Genomic DNA, 22349 nt, shown 5'->3' on the forward strand with positions numbered 1-22349 from the left:
CCAATTATTAGCGGACCGGAGTTCCGCTGTGGCGACCTCTAACCGGGAAAAGCCGAAAGAAAAACAACAACATTCAGCTGCATTCATACTCTTATAACATACACACACCTGCCTCCCCCAACACATACACATATACAGGGGTCCACTGTACTTACCCATAGTCATAATTTGAGCTCTTCTACTCCCATAGGAGTGAATGGGTGAATACTGTCAAAAGATGGCATTCACTTTTCCAGCTATTGAAAAAAAGATAGTTTGGCAGAGCAATTCTCTGTACCATACTGCCAAGTGAGTCTGGAGCTGTTGCCATTTTTGGGGAGACCACATGCCTAATTAGTGTTAGTTGCTCCCCTGGATTGCTGCATTTGCATGTGCTTATCCAGCAAGACTGCTCGGCACATTACAGCCTCAGAAAGACTTACCACATTGCAGAAACTTTCAGGTTAAACATCTGCACTAAGTCTTTCTGAATCCTAAGGCATAATACAGTCCTCACTTTAATGCTGTCATCTTTCTGAACTTACCTGTTATTTTATCATTTTCTTCCATATTCCAGATATTTTCTCACAATAATCTCATGTAATTTTCTTCTATTACTCCTGTTCACAAAAAATGTTATCTTCCTTTTACCTCATTCCTTATGTAACTCTTTGTGCTATTTTCATTTTCCAATGTTTTCCGTTCTTCCTTTATCTCACTTGTATTTGATCTCCAACCATGTTCACAAAGTACTATCTTTTATAATTGAATTATTTATACAAACATTCTGTAATGACACATAAAATACTACAGAGTGAATAATTTCAGATGTTCATCATTCCCACTGCTGTAATAGCTTTTAGGCTATATGTGTTCTTTCCTGCCTAGATTCCCTCACATTCACTCTGACTGCTGATTGGCCACCATCAAGGAATCTTTCTTCGCTTCTTTCTTGCTGCCTCTAGAAGAAGAAGCGCTGAGGTTTCACAAAAGCAACAAATGGGAATCCTTCCACACAAACCTATTGCCCTTTTAAGAAAATATTGGGCCAGATTCAATGAAGCCTACACTAAGTATACACTATGTATACACTGTTCTGAGTGAACAGATGACACAGACATACTGCACAACTTCTTCCTCCTAATTTTAGTTTTCCTACTGATATTCTTGCAGCTTTAAGTATTGGCAGGGATTCATAAAAATTACCACGAACTGTAGACTACATGTACACTTTGTGTAATCTTTCTGAGTGACTAGAAAGCACAAAGAATGTGATATGAATTTTATTGAATTCATATCATGTACACTTAGTATAGGCTTTATTGAATCTGGCCCATTATTTTATTTTTTAACTAAAACAGTATTTCCCTTTTAAGAAATCCACTATTTTTTCCATCCGCATCGAAAGTTTCCTGCCAGGGTCCACTATTTTTAGTATTTGTTCTATGGCCACTGCTACTGCTACAGTCTTAGGGGATATGCCTAGGTATGGGCAAATAGGTATTTTTGAGGCTTCAGCTACTCATTTACCCAAAACAATTTGATGGAAGAGGGAAATCAATGCAGGGAGCATGTTAGATTTTTTTCAGGTTCCTCACTATAAATATTTCAAGTCTCTGTCTGTCTTTAAAAAAACAAACAAACAAGCCATGCTGTATTCTGGCAAACGGAACAAAAAGAGATTGCCAGAGGGGAATAGTAATACAGGACAAGAGTCTTTTCAGAAAAAGGGACAGCCTGATAGTTCAGAATACCTAGGCCAGCATTATTTGCCCATCCCTTACCTTCCCTTATCTTCCAGCCCATATCTCTACAAATATGCCCCAGAAACTGGCTCTCAACATTCCTAGGTGCTTACAGTGGTTCAGGAGGGTTACAGCTGACAGTGGAAACAAAAATCTCTTTTCAGGAGAATACTTCCCCACTCTCTGAACTAAACAGAATTCTTTACTCAGCTTCTACAGCATTTACACATTCTAGGAATCATAGAACCACTGCCTTTAATTCAGAGTGGCAAAAACTGTATTCCAGAATGTTTCACCTAAGTGTCTTATTGGAGCCTAGTACTAGCTCTTTCCTTTTTAAAATTATTTGTGAAAATACCAAATTCAGTGTTGACCCTTCAGTGTCTGTTACTTTTCATTCCTCCACTGAGTCTCATGGTAACTTTGTGTCTTTCGGCTTTTTTCGGTTAGGGGTCGCCACAGCGGAACTCCGGTCTGCTAATGATTGGCAATAGATGTTTTTTACGTGCTGGCTTGCCAGGCCTAATGCACAACCTTCAACGAAGGAATGCCCATTCACGCATGTCGACACACAGAAGATGCTGTAACTGAGAATCGAATGGGCAACATCTAACTGTGAGGCGACAACGCTATCGCAGCATCACCACCGCAGTACACTGAGTCTCATGGTAACATTATAGTTAAAAGACATTTAGCATCATATTTCCATAGCCCTAGGCTTCAGGAAATTATTAAGATTCTCTGTCCTTGGGTCACATTGTCAGTTCTCTGCATTTCCCTTTGGGTTATCTACAGCTCCAAGAGAGTCTACAAAATGTGTAGGCTCAGTCAAAGCTTATTACGGACTGAATGGCATTGACATATTCCCTTATTTAGACAACTTACTAATCTTTGCAGAGTTTTTTTCCAAGATGTCATGAGTCCTTGGTTTGGGTTATATCTCTTTTGACCAATCTGGAATTCCAGTTAAATGTAAAAAAATCCTCCTTGATGTCATCACACTGGATTGTTTCTCTGGATTGCCTTCTGGACACCTCTCAGCAAAAAGCGTTTTTGACACAGAAGGTAAACTTTCATCTGTAAACTTTCCTCAGCTTCTGTAGTCAGTTTCAGATTTCTGTAAGAGAATTTTTCAGGATTCTAAGTTTCATGGCTTCTATGATTCACATGATTCCTCTAGAAGGTTACACATGAGAAAGATTAAGTGGTTTCTAAAAAGTCATGGGTCCAGCATTTGCTTTCTCTTGAATATCAAATTCCAGTTTTGTGCTTTATATAAAAAAAAAAAAAACTGCATTGGTGGAGACTTCAAATACAGCTGGCACAGATTTCCCCTTCTCTCCTCAGGCCCCAAGCCAATCTCTCACCACAGATACCTCAGATTTTGCTTGAAGAGCAGTTTCCAGAGGGGTAAAGGTATAATGCCTGTGGAATTCATCAGGCAGTCTAAAGCATATAAATGTCAAAGAAATGCTAGCTGACATCCATGCCTTAAATCTCTGCAACATTTGTGGCCCCTGGGAACTCTACAGGTGTTAGCCAACAACACCACAGTGATATGGTACATAAACAAGCAAGGGGGTACCAGATCTTACCCTCTGTGCAGGCTGGCCATGGTAGCTCTGGAGGGAGCCTTACAGCATTCTTTAACCCTCCAAGCATCTTACATTCTATCAGAGCAAAATGTAGTGGCAAATAAGCTGAGCAAGATCAAGACAGACCTTCACGAATGGAATGTGAATGAGCAGGTCTTCCAGGAATTGATCCAGTTGAGAGTAACTCCTCACGTAGATCTGTTTGCCTTCTTTTAAAACAGATAACTAAGCACATTCTGCATGAGGGGTGCTTGCTTGCAAGCAAGCCTGGAAAACAGATGCATTTTCATTCTCATGGACACAGATGTTGCTTTATGAATTTCTACCCTTTTCACTGATATCCAGAGTAATTATGAAGATTCAAAAGGACTCTCAAAAATAATTGTGGTGACTCTGTTTTGGCCTAGGCAACAGTGGTTCTCCCTTCTTATGGAAATGGCCAAGGACAGTTATGACAAGCTTCTTCATGGACTGGACCTACTCACACAAGACAAGGGGGTTGATACACCATTATGTCAAACAACTGCAATGGATGATTTAATTTTGATAATTTTTAGTCACCTGCTTAATTAGATCAAGAGGTAGGTACTAAAGGAGAAAAAAAATGGCAAATGGAAAAGAGATTTCCTAATTGATGCCTTGCCAATAACCAGGGTCCCATCAGGGATTTTGTACAACTGGTGCTGAAATATTTGTGTGAGTAACTATTCTAGTCTGGCCTTGCTTATTGCTCTGTAAAGGATCATCTTGCAGTCATATGGGGCGGGTGTACTAATGGTTAAGGTGTTTGCCTTACAAACACAAGGTGCAGGGTTTGAGTCTCACAAGGGATAATTGGCTAGGCTTAAAATGGCTCGCAAGGGCAGTTAGCTTAGTACTAACCTATGAACCTATATCGGCATATCTGCCCACGGATCCTCCTCTTTCTTCTCTGTTTATGGTAAAACAGTTTCTGAAGGGAGTTTTGCACCTGAGACTTCCTTATAATCAGGTTGTCATCTGTGGGATCTTAACGTTGTACTAGAAAAGTTAAACATGTCTCCATGTGAACATGCTCATCAGGTTGACTTCAGTTTCATGACTTGAAAAACTGTACTTCTCATTGCTCTGACAAGAAGAGTATCTGAGCTGAAAGCTCTCAGGGTGGGTGAGCTCTACCTGATATTCCATATGGATAACATCACATTAAGAACACACCCTTCTTTTATGCCCAAAGTGGTTTCAGAGTTTACCTTGAATCTAGTGATCAATCTCCAAGTTTCTATCCAGATCTCCCAAAACAGAGAAAAAAAATTCTGAATACTCTGGATATATATATAGGCAGCTCGGGCACTATCTTGACAGAAGCAAGTCCTTTAGAAAAGCTGATCAGCTGTTTATTTCTTAACATGGGCAAAAATGAACACCCTGTGTCTAAATAGACAATTTGTCCTGAGTATTTAATTTTGCTATACCCCTCCCCCATGATAAATCTATCTCAGGCAGTATCAAAACGCATTCTACTGGACTGTTGTCTTTTTTGATGGCATACCGGAAAGAGGTAGATTCTAAAAGCATTCTAGAGGCAGCTACATGGTCCTCTGTACATAGCTGTACAAAGTATTACAAACTGGATTCTTTTTCCAGGTCCAGTTCAGGCTTTGCTAGGATCATTCTGCAGAGGCTCCTGGATGTGTATCCTTCTTCCACCCAAGTTGGATAGGCTTTGATAGTCCACCCATATAGCCTAAAGGGTACTGCAGCAATGGGGATGATAAATATAGTACAATTTGTAAGTTGCATTTACCCATAACATCCACTCTCAATCCCCCTACTCTTGAATATAATTGTAGTTGTGAAATAAAGTGTGGTTTTGGTGTTATTTTATATGATAATCATTGTTGTTATGTTTTATAAGTTCAAGACTGGTAGGATCTTCGCTCTCACTCTTTATGAGCAAGAAAGTCCTGAAGAAAGATTCACTGATAGCTGATTTTCCCTCCTTAAGGCTAGCCAATCAGCAGTTACAGTGAATTAGTGGGAGTGAGCAAGAGCTTTGTAAAGATGTCTGGTTGTTGTTTCCTGGGCAGGATACATCCCATATAGCCTAAAGGCTACTGCAGCTATGAGGAATTTGAACATCTAATGTTATGGGTAAGGGCAATTTATACAACTGTACTTTCTATATAAGGTTCTATATAATGTTTTATTCTTCATAGTATTTAACCTAGCAGCACACAAAATTAAAAAAAAATCCATAACAGTTTAGTTTTTGCTTCTTATTTTTCAAGTTCAGTAATTATCTTAATCTTTATACAATGGGCCAGATTTCTTAAAGTTCACAGAATGCAATGTATTATGCTGATATCAGTGGAAAAGTTGTGGATAAGCATGTAATATGTAAATATGATACAGTGAACTTATTATATCTTGGCACATAATAGAGTTTCTCAATACTAATGGCGCATTGTATATCAGTCATAGCTACTCCATAAGTTGTAAAAAATCTCTGACAAAGTGTGATGTATTTGAACAAAATTAGAGAACGAATAATGCAATCTAAGCAGCCTAATATCTGTAAATACATATCTACGATAGAATCTCTCCATTCAGCTTACAGACAACTACAGAATATCTACATAACTCCATTATTATTAAACTGGTATTCCTTATGGATTCTGACGGAATCCATAAAAATTTGAATAAAACAATTAATAAAGGGGAAGGGCAATCATGCCCATATTGCCACAGCTAACATTAGCTAACAATGGGTGCAGGACATATGTGGGTAACACAGGGGTAATGTACAAACCCAACAAAATGGGGAGCTATAAAAGCAGATGTAGGTTATGGGTGAAGAAGAGGGCCACACAAGAGGTATGCTGGAATAGGAAAATCTGAGGAACAGTCAGACAGGCATGAGCAGTGCTTTTTTTTGTTTTGGTTTTTTTTTTTTTTTTTAATGGGAATAGCCCTCATTTTTATTTATTTTTTTTAAGAATAGAGGGAAAGAGGAGGAGATGGCTATCATGGCAGGTATACCCATATAACAAATATCACAACTCTTGACAGACAAAAGTTAGAAATAAACAGTAAGAACAAATAAGTTACACAGATGACAATCTGCACAGCATGGGCAATAGAAGGTTGTCTAACAAGGTGTGGCTGCATACCAGTCATGGTGAAATGCACACACACACACACACATATATATATATATATATATATATATATATATATATATATATATATATAAAAAACTATGCACTATCACATTATGACATATTGCAAACTGTGTGGCAGTCACACATTGGATAAATAAACCAGTATCCAGGTTGTCTGTCAGCAGTGCAAGTGTAAGCTATATGACATCACAATTGAGCAAAAGCACGTCTTGGATTGCCAGATAATTCCAGCAGAGGACAGAACAGAACCTCTGACCATTCCTGTGAGAGGCAAACAACCAAGAACAGTGCCTAACAGGAGTACTGGAGCAAGCGTCTATATTACCTTGTCGAAAGATGACAATATCAAACGGCATAAACATCGAAAATGCCGTACATCGAAACTGTTCTTGTGGGGGGCTGTGCCCCCCCCACCCCCCGCTAATTATATATACCAACTCTGAGATCGCACTACAGTGAGGAAAGAGCAAATTTTCTAATCCCCACTGTACCATGATCCCGCAGCAAAACTTTCGATGTACGGCATTTACGACATTATTGTCGTTCGATATTTTCAACATGCGATAAGGTGAAGTAGACTCCTGGAGCAAAGTAGCAAACTTGCTGTTACCTACACAAAGTAGGTGTACTGAACCCAAACAGACTTGTAATGGAATGCATATGTCACATATATGACATGTCAAAGGCAATACACAGGTGTAGGTGTGTATGTATGACCTTGAGTGACTTAATAGAAAATTAAATGAAAGCAATGTCAGTACAAATGCAAACACCAATGACATGTAATAATAATAATAATTATAACATATGGTCACAAATCTAACAGTACTGCTATATAAAAAATTTCACATTGTGCGCATGAATTTCAGCAACATACAGTGGTTAATATGTAACACACAAGTATAATGAGAACAAGGATATAGTGCAAGCAGTAACCAGCAACTTGTGTGCATATGTACTGCATCTGTATATAGTCCATAGAGTTGGCACACATTGACCTTGTAATCAAACTAATACATGAAAATGGACAAGAATTCCAACAAAGGTGAACATATCTGCAAGATATATTACATAACTACAAAAGTGGAAGGGAGGCAGACAACATGGACCCACATCAAGGAAGTTACGGCATCCAAACTTCGTAGGCAAATGATAAAGTAGAACAACAATGTAAGGTGACACATTGCAAATGCAGGTGTACACCATATAGGGCTGTGTTGAAGTCAACCCAAAGTACATTGAAGTAAATGGATAATGTATGTCTCATTGGCAGACTGCATTGTCAACATCAACAAAAATGGGCATGTATAAATCACACACACAATACTGTGCAATTATGTAGCAGCAAGATGCATAGATAATCAAGCTAAGAATTGGTATCACATACATCATGCCAGTGTAAAACAACATGTGGAATACACACCTGCATTTATATGTAACTGACCTTGGTCATTACTGAGCAGAGGCTAGTCCTGTGAGCAACATTACACCACATTAACATGAAGTCAGTGACTACTCACATTTCAAAGGTACAACAGTGTTTCTCTGTGGATCAGAATATGTGCAGAGACATGTACATAAATCACTGAATATGTACACCATTTGCCAAAAGGTGTGAATTTATGTGAATAACAAATGGATGTGGAAGTGTAGCAAAGACCAAAGATAGCATATGGTACAGTTAATGAATAAATTATTATTACCATTTTGTATACATGAATTTTACATTCACTGTCTATACATTCAGTAAAGTAGGACCATATATATATATATATATAGATATATGTATGAGTTACATTTATATCATCCAACATGGCATCAGTATTGCCAACATAGAGGTTCATAGGTAGGTAGTAGGCTATCGGCCATAGGGTCTATACAATCCTAGCCAAAAAGGTACCCTGGCTTTCGCCACCCAAGAAAATTGTTTTCCTGTGCCCCTGTCGAGCAGAGTGATAGAGGTGATCCTCGGGGTAAATTTCCTATTTCCCATCCAGTTATCAAGATTTTTCATGAAGAGTGCTAATGAGGAGCTTTGTTTGATATAGATAGGGAGTTTGTGAGTATGGGAAGTCTCTGGGACAGGAATCTATCCCTCCAGCATGTTCTGTTTATTGTGGTGACACGGTTTAGGCCCCTAGAGTGTGTAGCTCTGCAGGATTGGGATTTCTTTAAGTGAAGCATGTCCAACAGCTCTGGGTTTGACATAGCTTTGTATGGTAGGCAGAGATCGCCTCTGAGTAGGTGATATGCGACGGAGTAAAGCTGGAGTTTTTTGAGACGGTCTGCGTAGGGCATCTGTTTGAGGCCAGTAATCCTCTTTGTGAAGTATTTCTGCAGCCTTTCCAGTTGTTGTAGATGTCTTGTGAGGTACATACCAAAAAGGGGGTTGTACTTTATAATGAGTCTAATGAGTGACGAGTAGAGGGGAACAATGACCTCTTTTTTCCTGGATGAGAAACCTTTTGTGATGAGGTGTGCCACGTAGAAGGATTTCCTGACTACTATAGCATTGTGATTATTAAAGGAGAGACTACCGTCTACCTGTGTCCCAAGGTCTCTTATATCACTTTCAGTGTTAAATAGACTACCACCTCTGTGGTAGCTCATGGGTGCAGAGTTTTTACCAAAGGGAATGACAATGCACTTTTTGGCATTGAGCTTGAGGCCATGGCTTTGACACCAGGCATCTGTCTCAGTGAGGCCCTTTTGTAGGATGTCCACATCATTAGGCATTTCAGTTATGGCTCCTAGTTTGCAGTCATCTGCGAACTTCATTAGCCAAAGACCTTCTGTATTAGCCTGTACTTCAGAAAAGTAGATACCAAACAGGAGAGGACCCAGGACTGAACCTTGTGGTACGCCACTTGTCACTGGTCTCAAGTCAGATTTGGAGTCTGCTACTTTCAGTGTGGGTTCTGTCAGTGAGCCAGTTGGCAACCCATCTTGTGACATAGGGGATTTATACCTAGTTTAGTGAGTTTATCTATAATTCCAGAGGGGGGGTGATGTCAAAAGCCTTGGCGAGCTCTAGATAGGCTGTGTGAACCACCTTACCCTCATCTACAGCTTTGGTGACTGCTTCAAAGAAATCAGTCAAGTTTAGGAGACATGCCCTGCCTTTTACAAACCCAAATTTGGTGGGGTCCAGAGTTTGGAGATTACCAATGTCTTTGTTTATAAGTTCCATGATGATACTTTCCATGGCCTTGCAGACCAGGCTGATTAGGCTAATGGGGCAGTAGTTCCAAGGGGCTGTGGTGGATCCCCCTTTGTGGAGTGGGATAACCGTTACTGTGTGCCATTCAGTGGGCACAAAGCCTAAGGTGAGGCTATGATTGAACATGGTGCTTAGGTGGGATGCCAGTTCATTATGTAGTTCATGTAGAATGCAGCCCGGGATGTTGTCAGGTCCCATGGATGCTGTGTTCTTGGCTTTGAATAGTGTGGTTTTTACTTGTGGAGCCGTGATTACAGGAACTCTGCATTCTTTTGGTATAGAGATGGGCCCTTTAGGGGGTGGAGGGGGTAAAGTTAGCACTGAACCTATCTGCCAGGATGTTGGCAATATCATTTGGTTCTGTATATTTAGTGCCATTGTGCTGTAACTCAGAGTAGATCTGAGTGTTGCCATTGAGGTTCTTGACATAGCTATAGAATGCTTTGTGGTTGTCTTTAGAATCAGTGGCTATTTTGTTTTCATAACTAGCTTTGGACGATTTTATGTGGGATCACAGCTTCTTACTGAGGCTGACCAGGGAGTTCTTCCAGTCATGGGATTTTACTCTTTTTTTGCAACAGTTTCTTTCTTCTGTTGTAGAGTTTGTTTATGGCAGGGGACCACCAGACTGGCTTCCTTTTTTTGGAGGATAGCATTTTGGTTCTGTTAGGGATAGCACAATCCATGCACTCGTGTAAGTGTTTATAAAGTGCATTTGTGTAGGATTCAGCAGTCGTACCTCTATTGTTCATCTGCATGGGTGTCGTGACGTTTGCCACTTCTGTCTTAAGAAGTGTGAAGTTAGCTTTGGAGAAATGTTTTACGGTGGTTTCCCTAATGGGGGGTGGGGGCAGGATGTGGATGTCTAGGCTGATTAGCTTGTGGTCGGATCTGACCAACAAGGAAATGACCTCTGGTGTGGAACACCAGTTGCCCATGTTGGTAATGACCAGGTCTAGGATATTGCTGCCCTTGGTGGGGGTGTGGATTAGCTGATCCAAGGCACTGGAATTTATGAATTCCAGAAAACACTGAGCAAAAGACTTGGCACATGAGTAGTTTTCCCAGTTAATGGTGGGGTAGTTGAAATCGCCCTTTATTAGGGTGTTGGGTTGTACTTAGGGTGTTGGGTTGTACCCTAATATCTTCCTGTGTATCAAAGAATGAGGAGTGGGAATCCTGGGGCATGGTGGGAGATCTGTAGTAAGTTACAATTTGGATTGCGGTCTTACCCAGAGTTAGTTGCACTTGGATAATCTCGGATGCATTATGCTGAGCAACTAGCCAGGAGGTGTGGATATCCTTAATGAATATGGGCACGCCTCCACCTTTAGTGTTTCGGTCCAGGTTAGGTGGCTGAAAGGTGTGGTATGAATTATAGCCTGGTAATGCAGGGGTGCTCTCTGGTGCCTTGAGCCAGGTCTCTGTCACTGCACATATGTTGATGTTCTCCATTTTAAGGAGTGCCTCGAGCGAATGCATTTTGAGGTTTAGACTTCTAGCATTGAGTAGCATTACCCTCAGATTTTGCTTGCTTGTACCTGTTACCGTGGTGAATTGGTCATTTGAACCTTGCCTAAAAAAGGCACTATATGGGTGGCAAGAGCCTTAGCCAGTATCCAGAATCCCAAGGGTGACAGGTGCAGGCCATCTCTGGCAAAGCATCGTGATCTGTCGATCATATTATCCCAGGCAGACAGATACTGGATCCCCTTAGAATGACACCAGAAGCATAGACAATTGTTGAAGTCAATAATTTTGTCCTTGTACTGTAGTATCATTCTGGGTGATGGCAGGATGCTACTCAGGGCTAGGGTCATACCTGCCTGGGCTACAAGATCGGAGAGCTCCTCCATGTCTCTTTTCATGTAGCCCAGGGAGGTACGTCTCAGGTCATTCACACCAACATGGACAATGACAGAGTCATATCTGTACTTGTTGTGGAATGACCTGAGTGCATGTGTTATGTAGTGGATCCTGGCATCTGACAGGCAGCTGACAGTAATTTTCTCCCTGTTTTGCCTGTTGAGTGGAACATCAGTGTGCCTGACTATAAAGTCGCCTATGAGTAGAGTGTTGGGTATGTTGTTATGCCTTATGGGCTGTGGTTGAGTGGCACACTGAGTTTGTGGGCTATGTGTTATTTGGATTGTGTTGGGGGTGGGGGTTGCATGCGTTTCTGCTTTGGAGGTCTCTGTTGCTTCAGCAGATTTTATTGAGAGCCTTCGCAAATGTAGGTGTGTGGTTTGTGTTGCTATGTGTGTATTTTGGTGGTGTGGGTTTTGAGGGACTATGTGATGAGTGTGGTATGGTGTAAGTGTTTACCTTTTCCTCTTGACTGTCTAGTCCAGTCTTGGGTGAAGAGAGCTTTGCTTCCAGTTTGGCTATATAAGTGCATCTCTCACAGGTCGTAGAGTTGGGTGGTAGGAGGCGAGCGTTGTCTGTGTATATGAGGCAATTGCTGCATTGCTCCAAGATGCCCAGATTCATCAGGTAGACAGGAGAAAACACTGGGAGCTGACCCTTAGACATGCCTGGATAGGTGCTTATTTATTAAGTACTATTTTCCTCTAGACAAGTGAGGAAAGTTGAGTGCTGTAGTAATTTGTAGCTTATTTAGTGCTTACAAGTTCTGAACAAGTGCTGAGCTCAAAGAAACAGATTTGAGTGCTAAAACTAAAAAAACTGGCTAGTTCTAAGGAAAAATTTGAAGAGCAGACTTTATGGCGGTGGGAATAGTTTAACCCTAGCTAAGCGGCAATGCATAAAGTGTATTTTTTTTTTAATATAACAGTAGCAAATGAGCAAACTGATTTAAACAAACTAACCAATAAAAATCTAAAAACTGAGCCCCATTCCAGCAGTCTTTGATCAGACAAGTTCTAACTGCACACTCCTGCCACTAGGGTGCAGGGGAACCTTCTCCAAAAATGATGGTCTGGATTAGTGCTCAAGTTATACAAACAAAGCTAGATTCAGCAGGTCTGAATTTAGTCTATGCTACAGCAACCAGGGCGTACCTTTTACAGAAAGAAACAGTTCAAATAAGCAGACCCAATAAACTTTTAACCAGAAACTCCCAGCTCAGAAGGGCAGAATCTACCCTCTCCTCCCACAAGAGTGCAGACCACACCTTCTTAATGTAAAATAACTGGCCCAAAGCCCAAGTGCTTAAACCAGAACTAATACACTTTTAGAATAAAAGACACCAAGCCTTCAATCAGCAGCTCCCAACTTAGAAGGATGTAAGCTACCTGTCCTGTCACAGCAGTGCAGACCACAAAATGTCTTAATGTAGAAAAACTGGTCTGAAGCCCAGAAGTAGGAAGAAACACAAATACAGTAAAAGCAGATGAATAAAGTGCAATTTTTTTATATAACAATAGAAAACAAGCAAACTGATTTAAACAAATTACCAAATTAACCAGTAAAAAGCTCAAAACCGAGCCCTGTTCCAGCAGTCGTTAATCAGACAAGTTCTAACTGCACACTCCTGCCACTAGGGTGCAGGGGAACATTCTCCAGAAAAGATGTCCTGGATCAGTGCTCAAGTTATACAAACAAAGCTAGATTCAGCATGCCTGAATTTAGTCTTTGCTACAGCAAACAAGGCACACCAGTTTCAGAATGAAAAAGTTCAAATAAGCAGGCACAATAATCTTTTAACCAGAAATTCCCAGCTCATAAGGGCAGAATCTAACATCTCCTCCCACAAGAGTGCAGACCGCAAACCTTCTTAATGTAAAATAACTGGCCTGAAGCCCAAGTGTGTAAACCAGAACTAATACACTTTTAGAATAACAGACACTGAGCCTTCAATCAGCAATTCCTAATTTAGAAGGATGTAAGCTACCTGTCCTGCCACAACAGTGCAGACCACAAATCTTCCTAATGTAAAACAACTGGTCTGAAGCCCAAGTGCTTAAACCGAAAGGCTTAGAATAATAGTTAAAATTTAATCATGCTACTACCAAGCAGTAATAAATGCAGCAGAATAAATACAACTGAGTACTTTTAAGAATAGGCAAAAGCAAAATAAAGTGCAATTTTTTTCAGAGTAAAGTGCAAGGAGAGAGAAGGGAGGAGCAGAAGAACAATTCAAGGTTAAGAGCCTAAGTGGGTTGGCCTTCTCAGATGTTCTGTCTGTATTAAGTAGAGTGAACACCAGACTGGGAGGGGTGTCACAGATCAGATTTACAGTAGCGGTGGGCAACTGCAAAGCCACCAACTATAACAACACTACAATAATAGGCTGGGAGGGAGGGGGGAAACCCATTTTCAGGACAGAAGAGAAACATAAAACAATGCCAGAAAATATATAAAATAATTCAGTCAGGCAAACAATAATTCAGTCAGGCAAAATTAAGACAATGCAGAACTCTGAAAGGTTAAAATGCCAAGAAATATACTTATCAATCAGCGATATATTTCCAGATTGTTTGAGAATCACACTAGCAGGAACACCAGGAGTTTCCAACAGTGTATGCAAGAATTTACAAACAGAAACTATTTTTAAATTAGCAAGCCTTGAAAGCAATCAGATAACACAAAAGCTGTTAGACCAGTTTTATAAGCTCCACCTCAGAAACAGGGGGAAGCAGTTTCAGGCCAGATGAGAAACATAAAACAATGCCAGAAAATATATAAAATAATTCAGTCAGGCAAACAATAATTCAGTCAGGCAAAATTAAGACAATGCAGAACTCTGAAAGGTTAAAATGCCAAGAAATATACTTATCAATCAGCGATATATTTCCAGATTGTTTGATAATCACACCAGTAGGAACACCAGGAGTTTCCAACAGTGTATATGGCACAAACAATACAATTATGCCAGTGGGAGAGCATGACAGCTGTCATCCAAAACACAGGGACAAGGACATGTCCTTCTGTTTCATATATGTGATATGGGAATACACAAACCATACCCATATCACTGTGGTAGTGGTGGAATATGGTCAACATGTTGTTTGCGAGTTTCTGCTAATAACACACATGTTTACAGTGGAACTGTTGGAGCAGTACTTGCTTGTTAACTGCCAAAACTCACAGACAGCTGAATGTTGAAGGAAACTCTGTAATGTGGTAATGTGTATCATGCACATGTTGAAACATACTGTTAAATATCACATGATATCTACATTGTATGTTTTGACCTGTAATACACAAATATGGCAGCAAAATGGTATCATTCACAGTTGTGCATATACAGTCCAATCACTGATATGGCAAACACCATGGTTTCAGCATTACACAAGTGGATCACAGAGATGATACTTACATCAGATCCCACGTTAATGACTCTTAACATCTGGATAAAGACTGTAAAAATATAAGCATGTCATCTAAATAAGGAAAGGTGTAAATGCCATTCAGTCTGCAATAAGCTATAACTTGAGCTAGGCATTTTATGAATGCCTAGTCTTTACACACCCAGTGAGTCATAAAACCAGCGCTCATAATTCAAAGGGGCAAAGGCAATAAAATAGTCCTCTTGGAGACCAGTATACTAGACCTTTCATTTCTAAATCTATACGTGAAAGTTCCAAAGTTCAAAATGTTGATCTTACAGAACCTGTTAGCCCTCATACCTCCCATGATTTACTTAGCAACTTTAGATCTAAAAGATGCTTATTACCACATTTCCATAACCATAGGCTTCAGGAAATTTCTAAAGTTCTCTTTTTCTCGGTCACAGTATCAGTCTTCTGCATTACCATTTGTTTTATCTACCGCTCCATGGGTATTCATAAAATGCCTAGCTCAAGTCGTAGCTTATTGCAGACTGAATGGCATTTACTCCTTCCCTTATTTAGATGACATGCTTATATTTTTACAGTCTTTATCCAGATGTTAAGAGTCATTAACTTGGCATCCAATGTCAATTTTCATCTGATTCAGTTTTTGGGTTGTTGGATCTGATTGGATCTGATCCTTGGCTCTCTCTTCCAGAGCTTTAGCTCGAAGACTCTGACTTCTCCTTTACCCACAACTCCCTCCTTTTGCCTAAATTACCTCAGGTCTTGTTTGCTGCCTGTTCTAAACAGATGTTTTATCTGAGAGCTCTCACATTCCAGTCACAAAAAGTGAAAGCTCTTGCTTATTTTTCCTGCTTGACTCCTCTTTTCTTCAGATATACTGTAATATTAGTATATTATAGGGTAGTGATAAATTTAGGTCTAGGTTAGATAATTTGTAGTTTTAAGCTTTTTTATACTCTATAGTGTGAATTTTCTACATAGTTCTATTATTACGTTATAACTTAGGCTAATATAGAATTTGTGTGTGTGTGTGTGTGTGTGTGTGTGTGTGTGTGTGTGTGTGTGTGTGTGTGTGTGTGTGTGTGTGTGTGTGTGTGTATGTGTGTGTGTGTGTATGTGTGTGTGTGTGTGTGTGTGTGTGTGTGTATGTGGGTGTGGGTGTGAAAGTGCTTTTTCTAGTATTAAAACAATAAGATAGTTCCTTCTCTTAGAAATGGTTTAAATTGTTGTAGCATATAGATAGATAGATGGATATATAGATAGATAGATAGATAGATAGATAGATAGATAGATAGATAGATAGATAGATAGAGTTTATTCTAATAGAGTTTTTCCTGATGTCAGACAAATCATCAGGATTTAAAAAGTATTTAGCCTGTGAACTCAAGGTCTCTCCTCAAGACCCCCATTCCTTATGTGTATATTGTTTAGGTGTTGCTCATCTTCAGGCAAACTGATATTTGTGCTGTCTTTGGCACTACAGCTGTGCAGGGTAGGAGGGAAAGGGTCTTCAACATCTACAGTGTTTTTCTGAATCAAGACCACTATCTGCTTCTCCCAGCACTGAAAAGAAAAATGAGAAAAGGACAAGTCTAATGAAAAACACAGAGAGAAGTCTTTAGAGAAAGCGCTAAAGAAAAGAAATCAGAAAAGAAGAAGCTTGACCAGTTAAGAGAAAGGTCCCAGGATCATGTAGTGTATCTGATCCAATACAAAAAATTTGGAGGCAGTCAGATTCACCTGTTATTTGTGTCCAAACTCCTTCTCCTCAAGCTACTTTTTCTCTGGAGCTGGTTAGCCCTTGGTTTCATTCACCAATCCAAAGACAAAATAAACCATAGGTCTGCAGATCATCCAAGACAAATGATTGTGTAGACCCTCATCTGTAGCTTTATAGTTGAGGTCAGTATGACCCTCCAGAAGTCTCAGAGAAATGGATGTCAACTGAATGATGAGGACATTTTTGAGGACACAGATCCAATTTAGAGTCCTCCCAGTATCATCCTTGAGGAGAGGGTGGGTATAGGCCCCTTAACCCCATTACATTTTTCTCTGATACTGGTTCAGTATTCAGATCTAGTTCCCATGAGGCCTAACCCTTCTGCTACACCTCAGTCAGATCCAACAGTCCAAGGGACTTTGGCTTCCACTATGTGAGGTTTCCTGAGTCAGTTAACAGAAGAAGTGCTTCCTTGGCTCCAGTTGCAGCATCTGCTTTCAAGGCTGTGGAAAGGGCCTTGGCTGGTCCAAGAAGGCAAGTGAGTGCACCATGTTTGGATCCATCCTGTGGAACCTGATCCTTATGTCTCTCATTCAGGTCAACAGAGGCAGTCAAAACACATAGGCTCTGAGACCACTTGGCACTCGAGTTCTCAGTCTGAGTCTGATATGTTGCCATCAGAATCAAAGAGCCATAGCCAAAGAAACAGATATGCAAATGGAAGTATGTGGACTCCTCTCCTGAGTTAATCACTGAAGACACAGATTTGTATGAGGGGGGAAGGATCCCCAGAACTCCCCCTGGAAGATGTCGCATTTGAGGACATCCTGGAATTGATGAAGCAAAGGGAGATGATCCAATGAAACCCCTTCTCTGGATGAGTTTGTTTCTCAAAGCTTTTGGGTCTGGCTCATCTGCATCCTTGGTGGTTCCCCCCTCCAGATGCACTAATAGTTCTTATGGCACAGACAGCATGACATCATAGAGACAATTCCTAAAAAAACTACAGAAGTTAGCAGCCCTGAAAGATGAGAAGCAGTGTTCAAAAGAACCACCAGTAGATGCCATGGTTCTAGCAGCAGCCACAAAGAAAGAACTTTCTGAGGAGAGGTCTTTTGTCCATCTGCCTAACAGACAGTCAAGGGCTTTGGGCAGATTAGGGAAGAGGACTTCTGCTTTAGTGTCCTCTGCTCTCAGGGTGCTGAATTGCCTTGCATACTTGACACATTTTCAGAGGGAATTGATAAAGGAGATTTCCAAGTCTCTTTCAGGTAAATTGCCTTCAGATATCCCAAAAACAGTAGACATCCAAATGTTTACCCTGCAGTCTACATCTAATGTAGCCACATGCCTGCTATCCAATGCAGTAGATGGCACAGTGACATCAGCTAGTACAGGCATTACTATGCTTTGCCACATTGGGATGCAGCTATGCAATTTCATGGCAAGCTTCAAGATGTCCATTATTAATCCTTTTGATGATCCCACACTTTTTGGACCCATAGTTAAACAGATGCTTATCAGGAGTGAACAAGATGGTAAAACCCTGTCTGCCATAGGATTCTGTTTCTCCAGTCCACAAAGATCCTATTCCTGGAATCAAAAGGGAGGTAAGAAAATGTGGTTCAGGAAGTCACATGGTTTTCATCTTAACACTCCTGGGGATAGACACCCCCCATCCTGAGGTAGAGGAGAAGGAGGTAACTCGATTAGTTGTCACAGTAGAAGATGTATGCAGAATCAGGGTTTCTGTGGTCCATTCATTGAAAAACCCTAGCTGCACCCCTGAAGGGTTACCTGACCGATGCACTCTGGAGGTACTTGTGGGTATTTAACCTTACACCCACAAGCCTGAAAAATCATTACTTCAGAGTCATGGATGTTGAGGATAATTACCAGTGGTTATACCATACCCTTTTTGTATCCTTCAAAGAAAAGATGAAGGATTCCTGGTACTCCACCTGATCAGATGGAATCTGCAGCAACAGAAGTTTCAAACTTGCTAGAAAAAAAGACTCATCCAGCAGGTCCCCCCAGACCAGATAGAATCCAGAGTCTATTCCAGGTTCTTTTTAGTTCCAAAGAAGACAGGGGACCACAGCCACCTCAATCAGTTTGTCAAACAGACAAAGTTCTGGATGATCACAGTACAGTCCATAGAATCTCTATTGAGGAAAGACAATTGAATGTGCTGTGTAGATCACCAAGATGCCTACTACTATATAAAGATTCAAAGGCAATCCAAGAGGTTTTTCCATTTTCGGCTGGGAGCCAGTCGTTACCAATTCAGAGCACTGCCATTTGGTCTCACCACAGCCCCCTGGGTGTTCACCAAGATTATGGCAATGGTGGAGATCCAAGTCTTCCCATATCTAGACAATTAGCTTCTAACGTCTACCTCCAGGGATCCTGCTACAGGATCAAGCATTTCTACTCCATCTTGCAGATCAATTTTGAATAACTATCAATCATGTGAAGAGCAAACTGCTCCCTACTCAACAAATAGAATTTATAGGATGTCAGATCAATACAGTTCAAAAAATTGCCAAACTTCCAACAGCAAGAGTACTGTCATTAAGACTGGCTGCTTCTGGTGTAGTTCAGCATCCCTGTCCACAAGCAAGATTGATTCTTCATTTGCATTTGTTAGGTCAGATGGCCTCTACCATAACTTTAGTCCCACTAGTGAGATACCACATGAGAGTGTTACAGTGGGCTCTTTCGATCCAGTAGTCACAGAGTTTTTATCTCCTCCATAACAGAATCCATTTCACTCAAATATGCCGAAATTATATAACATGGTAGATAACCTCAACATCAGTTGCAGAGGGGAAATCCTTCTGTCCATCAACAAACAGACACAGTAACTAGGAATTCTTCCCTTCTTGGCTGGGGGGACATTTGGAGGGGAAGATGGTTCAAGGACTGTGGTCACCTACATAGGCCAAATTTCATATCAGTATCTTGGAAATGACAGCAGTCCTCCTAGCACTGCAGGCTTTCCAGGGCTACATATCCAAGGGTGTGATTTCCATCCAAATGGACAATATGTCAGTGGTACATCACATCAGCAAACAAGAGGGAACATGATTGTATCCACTTTGCGGGGATACCATACAAGTCTGGCAATGGGCAATGTCTTCCCATTGCTTTCTAGTAGCAATGCACATTCCTGGGACAGCAAGTGTACTAGGAAACAAGTTGAGCAAGTCTATCCTATTACCTCACAAGTGATCTCTCAAACAGACAGTGGCAACATAGATTTTCAGCCACTGGGACCAACCTTGCTGCAACCTCTTTCCCTACTACCTGAACAACAAATGCAGCAGTTACTTAGCCCTAATCCTTCCACAGGGACAGTCACCAAGAGACGCTCTAGTCCACACTTGTTCCCCAGGCTTCCTCTATGCATTCCCTCCAATACCTCTCTTGACAAAATTCATACAGAAAGCCACAAGGTGCAAGAACAAGGTGATCCTCATTGCTTCGTTCTGGCCCTGTCAGGTTTAGGTTCCCTTCCTTTGGCTTTTATTTGCTATATTCACCCAGGGTGCTGGCTCCCATTCTGGATCATCCAGGATGCCTGTACCAGATATACAAGCCCTAAAGTTAACTGCATGGTTTCTCCAGTTTTAATGATAACCAGAGATGTCAGGCAGTTTTCTTCATAATTTCTTCTTCTCAGAAATAATCAACCAAAAAGAATTATAAAAATAAATAGAGAATATTTTCTCTTTGGGCTTTAGCAAAAGGACTGGGCCCTTTTTCTGCCCCCCCCCCATCAGTATTGGAATTTCTTTCAGAAGCTTTACATCAAGATTCTAGTTTTCCTACCATCAAAGTTCTCACGGCTGCCATTTCAGATTTTCACATAGGCCATAATGACACGCCCATTGCTTCTCTTAAAATTTCTAAAGATTTCCTCAAAGGAGCCTATTTGTTTAGGCATCCAAATCAGGACTAAGTTCCCCCAATGGGATGTCACAATTTTACTTTAGTCACTGACTCAAAAACTCTTTGAGCCAGCAGCATCAGCTGACCTTAAGTACCTCTTTTGGAAAACTGTTTTCCTAATTACCATTACATCTGCTGAATGAATTTCTGAATTACAAGCGCTCTCATGCAAACCATTCTCATTTTCCAGAAAGACAGTGTCATTGAGAATAAATCCTATCTTTCTCCCAAAAGTCTCATTAGAAGCAAATTTGAATCAATCCATTGTTTTTTCAGTTTTTCCCCAATTACTCTAACAAAGCAGAACATATGCTTCATACCTTGGATGTTCATAGGCAGCTTTGATTCTACTCTCACCACACCATATCAAAGATGTTAGAAAATCAGATCAACTATTTGTCTCCTTTTCCAAAGCAAAAGTCAGAAATCATGTATCAAAAGTTACAGTTTCTAAGGGGCTGTCAAACTTAATTTCTTTTGTATATAAAACTTGACGTTTGTCTTTACACTCTAAGCCAAAATCTCATTCCAATAAAGCAATTGCTACCTCTACAGCATTCATAAAAAGAGTTCCCACATATGACATTTGTGCAGCACAACTTTTTATATCTCATTGCAAATTGGATGTGCAGTCTAGTGCTTGCACATCTTTTGGCTCTCCCATTCTCAGGAATGTCCTTCCTTGATACCACCAGGTCCCATTTAGGGCAGCTTGGGAATCCTTTCCATAAAAATAGAGCCATGTTGTCTCATTTTCATCCAGTCTGACATCTTTCCCTCCTTCCCCCTGCCAAATTGCCATTTGCAAACTTCTAGGCTTCGACAGGCCTCAAACAACAACTTGTCTGTTTTAGGTCATATTACAAAGCTTGGCGTAATTAGTAAGTTGTTAATCTGATGTTGTCATTTTGATTCCTTCCTCAAAGAATGGGTCTCAGATCCGACTCTTGATGTTTTTCAATAGATTCTAGGTTGCAACTCTAGAGTTCCTCCCTTTACCCATAATGCCACTGACCATTGTACCACCTCAGCAGGATCAGCCTTTGGTCAACTTGTATCCTAGGCAAAAGGTCTCCACAGCGCCCCTCCCAACACCACCCTGTACCCTCATCCTGGTCTACCTACACCATCCAGCTTACTGGAAAAATGCCCCTGCTAGAGCGGCTCCCTAGGTGGCCGCCTAGTTGGCCTATGCCTAAGGCCGGCTATGCACCTCAGATCTCATTTGCTGCTCTAACAATTAGGTTGGGATAGCATTCTCTCAAGTTTAGGCAGTGTTTTTTTTTTTTTTTGGGGGGATAGTGAGAAAAACTTTAAAGATCTGATGTTGTCCTTTTCATTCTTCCTCAATGTGTGGGTTCTCATCCGATCCTCGAGCCAACTCAGCCACTTATTCCAGACTGAGGGTCCAGCTCTCAAGCTCCTCCTTCTACCCATAATGCACTATTGCATCCCCAAAGCCCCAGATGTCATTTGCCATCATTGTGAGCAGACACAGGTTTCCAAGCTCTTGAGCCAATAGTGGTTTCATGAGTTACAAAGCTTTTATTCATACTTTTTGTTTCTCCCTTATATATTGATCTTTCCTCCCTCTAAGATTCTCTCACTGGCGTTAGGGTGTTTCTTTCATTTTCTATTGTTTAATACCTATTTTAGGTAGTACTTGTTTACCATTGCTGGTAATTGCATTTACCCATTTATTAGGGTATTT

General features: G+C 40.7%; 1 protein-coding gene across 1 annotated transcript in view; it reads left to right on the forward strand.

Moving 5' to 3' along the window:
- HFM1 (helicase for meiosis 1) overlaps positions 1-22349 on the forward strand; it is a 3254758-nt gene that overhangs the window by 2078266 nt on the left and 1154143 nt on the right. The gene's annotated exons all lie outside the window — the stretch shown is intronic.

The sequence above is a fragment of the Protopterus annectens genome, chromosome 10.part0, assembly GCF_019279795.1.
Source record: "Protopterus annectens isolate FY-2018-M chromosome 10.part0, PAN1.0, whole genome shotgun sequence".
Classification (NCBI taxonomy): domain Eukaryota; kingdom Metazoa; phylum Chordata; order Ceratodontiformes; family Protopteridae; genus Protopterus; species Protopterus annectens.